Source organism: Prionailurus viverrinus, chromosome B4 (genome assembly GCF_022837055.1).
Source record: "Prionailurus viverrinus isolate Anna chromosome B4, UM_Priviv_1.0, whole genome shotgun sequence".
In the NCBI taxonomy this organism is placed as follows: domain Eukaryota; kingdom Metazoa; phylum Chordata; class Mammalia; order Carnivora; family Felidae; genus Prionailurus; species Prionailurus viverrinus.
This window is the reverse complement of record NC_062567.1, coordinates 1,872,325-1,878,439: the sequence shown is the minus strand read 5'-3', so window position 1 is coordinate 1,878,439 and position 6,115 is coordinate 1,872,325.

Genomic DNA, 6,115 nt, shown 5'->3' with positions numbered 1-6,115 from the left:
CCCTTGTGTCGGGAGCGGAAACGCGGGACGGGCTTCGCCCTGTCGAGAGGGGCTGCTGTCGTCGTCTCGTGTTTTAGAAGGTCACGTGATGGGGCCCTGCCGCCCCCCAGATTCATTCCCTTCTGCCTCTCCTTGTCTCCTCGTGCTGATGTACCGCCCTCAGGTGGGGACACGCTGCCCGGGGGATCAGATGACTAAGATTTTAGGGCCTCCTGTCCCTCCCCCACTCCCCCGCCCCCGGCTTTATTGAGATGTAATCGACATGGAACCCACCCGAACCCTTAGTAGGGCTGTGACCGTAGATGCATCTCTGCCTCTCGGAGCCCCGGCGTCCCCCACTGCAGCGGAAGGATGGAGGCTGACTGATCATTAGGAGGACATCGGTGACCAACTCCTCAATCTTACACATTTGAAAGTGGGTCCCCGACACCCTCCTATGTTCTTGTGAAGCTGAAAAATAAGGTGATTAAAAGATGCCTTGAAAAGTATAAAGTGCTCCCCAAACATAAAAGTTACATGTTTCTGTCGGTACTGTGGTTTTGTTGATGTCTGTAGACTTTACAGCCGTGTAAATGATTCTCTTCTGACCCTGGGATGGTCCTGGCTTATTTCAAGATAGTCCTGACTTAGGATGGTCCGGACTTATTTCATAGATCAGAAAGAGCACTCAGTTTACATCTTATTTTATATATATATATATATATATATATATATATATATATATATATATATATTTTAAGAGTATTTATTTTGAGAGATGCAGAGACAGCACAAGTGGGAGAGGGGCAGAGAAAGTGAGAGAGAATCCCAAGTAGGTTCTCGCTGCCAGCACAGAGCCCAACATGGGGCTCAAACTCACAAAGCCATGAGATCATGACCTGAGCCAAAACCAAGAGTCAGACTTAACTGAGGCACCCAGGTGCCCCACTCAGTTTACATTTTAAAACTCAATGTGTCGCTGATGGATTTGGAGAGACATTTGCAGCACAGATAACAAATGACTGGTAATCAAGATATATAAAGACCTAGAAATCATTGAGAAAAGGATTCATAACCCAACAGATGAAGGAAAACTGGCGAAGACTCTGGACAAGAAATTTATGAAAGAGAAACCTCGAATGTCCCCTGAAGGGAAAGCGTGGTTAGTAATGATGAAGGAAATGCAAATTAGTAAATATTTAATTCAACAAAAGGATATCAATATATAGCATCTTCCTGATTACAGTTAAAAGGTCTGATAGTTTATGTGGATGGGGCATAAGGGGGACACAGCTTATGGGGGTGTCAGTTGAAGTGTGTATTTTGAAGGGTAGTAGATGATACTGAGCCCCATTAGAAGCGCACACCACACGTGCTCAGTATTTCTCCTTTTATAAACGTACGTTAAACTCAGGCATATCCTGCGGAGACGTGTATGAGGACGTTTAGCACAGTAGCGTTGGTAACAGTGAAAGACCCCATTAGAAGGGGTAAGTTGGAGAGTATATTCTTACAACGCCTATGTTCTGTTAAGGTGAAGATGAATTAGAGTTACATGTTTTCACTAATAGACTAATCTAAATGCTAATAGATTTAAGACTTAGAATGGGAGATGGAAAAAAAAGTTGTGCACCTTATTTATGTGCAGTATGGATCCATTCATGTCCTGAGTATCTAAGGATACCTGTGTGTATAGTCAATGCACACCATCACGGAGCCAATGTCATGCTGGGGTCTCCTCCGGGCGAGGAAGGGACGTGTGACTTGGGAACAGGCACAAAGGGAGTGTCATCTCTCTGTGACATTTAATTTCTTAAAGTTATAAGCAAACACAGAATTCTATTTGTTCAGGTTGGGCAGCAAACAGGTAACATGGGTGTATTCTCTATGTGTTTTGGTGTTTTGTGTTTTTTCATAATAACAATGTAAGGCCCAGAGGAGGAACAAATGGCAAAAATGTCTTTTAAGAAAAGAGGAAGAGGGGCGCCTGGGTGGCGCAGTCGGTTAGGCGTCCGACTTCAGCCAGGTCACGATCTCGCGGTCCGTGAGTTCGAGCCCCGCGTCGGGCTCTGGGTTGATGGCTCAGAGCCTGGAGCCTGTTTCCGATTCTGTGTCTCCCTCTCTCTCTGCCCCTCCCCCCTTCATGCTCTGTCTCTCTCTGTCCCAAAAATAAAAATAACCGTTGAAAAAAAAAAAAAATTAAAAAAAAAAAAAAAAAAAAGAAAAGAGGAAGAGATCCCTGCTACTGTTATAAAGTGGACTCTGTTTAAGAATACTTTTCAGCTTGGGGCACGCACCTGGGTGGCTCATTCGGTTGAGCGTCCGACTTCGGCTTAGGTCATGATCTCACGGTCTGTGAGTTCGAGCCCTGCGTCGAGCCCTGTGCTGATGACTCAGAGCCTGGAGCCTGCTTTGGATTCTGTGTCTCCCTCGCTCTCTGCCTCTCTCCAGCTCATGCTGTCTCTCGCTCTCAAAAAATAAACATAGAAAAAAAATTAAAAAAAAAATACTTTGCAGCTTCATACCGGCTACGAGGTCCTATTTTGGTCGGGAGACTTTACGTTTCACAACAGTTGCTGACACTCGCTCACCGCCCATATTTTTGGGCAGGGAAACAGGTTGTAGCTACTTTCTTAGGTAAACTAGACTCCGAAAGCCCTGAGCGTGCCGTGTGGCTCCCGGGGCCTGCCCGCCTCTCATCTGAGGTTTTAGCCCTTAGGTGATTGTGAACCTTCTAGATGTGGCTCTGGGCAACGCCCCCAGCCACAAATCCTCCTCTTTGGAGAGATGGGAGCCTGAGGACCTGGTTCACTAGGAAGACCCATCTTCGGGCTCTGGGGCGCTGCCAGCCCCCCCCCCCCCCCCCCCGCACACACAGGTTGAAGCGAGGGGAGGTGCACTGTCCTGCCCCTCTCTGGGCCCCCTCCTGTCACGAGGGAAGGACGAGGCGTTGCCTCCTTTCCTCCTTCCCGCACTGATGTTCGCACTCACTGAAATGCTGCATGTGGCAGCCCGTCCTTACTTCGGGATGAGTCTGCGCAAAGCTTCGAAGTTGTTGGGGACAAAAAGAATGCCTTTCGTAGCACGTCCCCTTTCCCTCCTGGGTTGCTTGGCTGTGCTTTCTGTCCGGGGGCAGCAAGCCACCTTTACTTTCAAGCCGCTGCGCTCCGTTATTCATGAACGTGGGCCTAACGCGGGCCCTGCACACAAGGCCCCCTGTGTGCTCACGTCATGAGCTGCTGTCCCACAGCCGTCAGGAGGGCCAGCAGGCTGGCGGCTGTCCCGGCCTCAGGGCGGCTCTGTAGCCTTTATTCTTCTCCCTGTAATGGCCCAGAAAACACCTCCAGCCCTGGGGCTTTGCTTTCTCTCTTTCCTCCGTGTGGGCACCTCATGGCATTGACAGCCGAGCCCCATTACGTTGGTGTGAAAGTCCTGTGATCTCCAGCAGTTTGAATGAAACTGTGTCTTAAGTGGGTCCAATCTAAACAAGGCGCCTCCTATAAGCCTAATGTCTCAGAACCATAAATCAAGGGAGAGAAGATTCATGAGAGGTCTCCCCCCCCCCCCCCCCAAACACACACTTACTTCTTTATATGAAATTTTCCTTTCCAGCAGCTGGTCTGCAGGTGTGTGGTTCTGGGGACCCAGACGTCAGAGCGGAGAGAGAAGTTGAAGCTGAACCTTGAGCCAGGTTGTGCGATTACTTCTGCTTCCTGCTCTCTGCGTGATCGATGCAGAAAACCCCCATTGCTTCCTGTTGTTAATGCAAATCCTGAGATTCATTCTGCTGCATTAGAGACAGAGTGCCAGATGGGACAAGAGGCAGGAACGTTGACTCAAACCTCGGTTCACTTTCCTCGTGCAGCCAGCCAGCCCGCCCGCCCGCTAGCCTACCCTCCCTCTAGCCACCCATCCAGCCCTCCCTCCCTCCCTCCCTCCATGCACTCAGTTTCCCCTCCTGCCCTCTCTCCACCCATCCATCCAGCCAGCCAGCCATCCCTCCTCCCTCCCTCCGTACATTTATCCTTTGTTCCTTTCTTTTTATTTACTTTAAAGCAGTTGTTTCATTTTAGGTTCTCTGCTGGTCACTAAGGATTAAAAAAAAAAATCCATAAAAACGAAGCTTGGCTCTGAAGGATTTCAGGGACCATTTCTCGGGGAGGAGACACGGGAGCAAGTGCTGTGTCCAGAAACGTGGTGGTTGGGGCATGAGCCTCACACAGGACGAAGAGCTAACTCTGCTCTTGGCAGAGGAGGGAAGCGGGATGCCCGGGATTCGGCTCCCGGGTCTTGGGTTAATCAGTGCAACTGCGTTCATTTTTATATTCACGGTGCTGTGTAGTTTACAAAGCCTTATAAAATGGCCATTACTGGCTGTACGTTTCTGTGGTAAATGACTCATTGTTAGGTTTTTTTCTTTTGGTGGCGGTGAGTGGGGGATGGAAGTCAGAGGGGTCCCTTGCTTCTTTTAAAAAAACAAAGAGGGGGCGCCTGGAGGGCTCAGTCACCTAAGTGTCCAACTTCGGCTCAGGTCATGATCTCACGGTTTATGAGTTCGAGCCCCACGTCGGGCTCTGTGCTGACAGCTCGGAGCCTGGAGCCTGCTTCGGATCCTGTGTCTCCCTCTCTCTCTGCCCCTCTCCTGCTCACACTGTCTCCTTCTCTCCAATAATGGACGTTAAAACAAAGAGTATACAATTTTATTCAAGGAACATAGCAACAATATGCTTTAATTCCATATACCAGACTGGAAATGGAAGAAGGGCAGGCAAGGGAAACCAGCTGTCCTTTGTGGCATCACCGGAGGGGACACCAGCCAGCGCCGTGTGGGGATGGGAACTTTCCACTCAGAGCAGGTTGACAGTAGGGTGCAGCTTTGGATGCCTATGGCGCCGACCAGAGCGATGTCATCTGAACGCCTGGATGACATCCGCCTCTCCCCGCCCCCGCTGTCCCACCAACGAGCCATTCCCAGACCCGAGAGCTGCACCTGAAGGGCTCGGGTGGCCTTCCCCAGACGGTCTGACCTTGTCCGCGGATCACGCCTGTGCGGCCCTACAATAGGGCAGTGTAATAACTAAGCCTCAATGAAGCCAACTGACATTTGTAGTGACGAGGAGACTGTGGCCCAAGATGGGGGCCTTCGGTTCTTATTTTGAACACGTTCCTTCACAGAAACAAATATTACAGGTTCCCGGGCCAGCAGCCTCCAAGCACGTATCCCTTCACATTCTAGAAACACTTAACTGTGATGGTTAGGACATTCTGCGGGCTTCTGCCCGGGTCCAGGAGGAATGAAACCCAGAGTAAGGCAGCCGGCCAGCTGCAAACACAGGTTCCTGCTGGGGGCTGTCGGGAATGGGCAACCATGTCCCGTAAGCACGTATGATGGAGTCCAAAGGACAGATGGTCAAGAAACGTGACTGCATCAACTCGAGCCCAGCAAAACAAAACATGATTTCCAAGATAGGCTTCCGATTTGTACGGACCGTGAGAGAAAGCAGGAAGAGGTGGAGGGGCGGGGAAGCTTTCCTGGGATGCTAGAGGGGCTGTGGGAACCTGGAAGGGTTTTACAAGTTTGTACCATCGGGTGGTTCCTTCTCATCACAGGTGCACTTCCAGATCTATTGTGTGTCACCAGAGAGGCCAGTCTGAGCCAACAATGGCAGGGGAGAGTGAGAGAGATGTAAAAAAGGTTTCTCAAGCTACTGGGCAAAAGTCAAGTGAGAAAGCGACAACGTTGGGGCGCCTGGGTGGGTCACTCAGGTAAGCCTCTGACTCATGGTTTCAGCTCAGGGCATGACCTCACAGTTCGTGAGTTCGAGCCCACATCAGACTCTACGCTGACAGTGTGGAGCCTGCTTGGGATTCTCTGTCTCCCTCTCTCTGCCCTTCACCTCCACCCCCTCCCTACTCTCTCAAATACACACTAAAAAGATTATAAAGAAATCAATAACATATAGGTTAGAGATAATCAGAAATCTGGCCCAGCATAGCCTAGTTACTACCTGGAAACATATTCACGGACAGGACTCTTGAGGGTAGATGGAGAGAAAGGGATTCCATGAGGCGTGTGAGGGTTCATTTTATGTGTCACCCTGACGGGGCCAAGGGACGCCCAGGTAGCTGGAAGGTT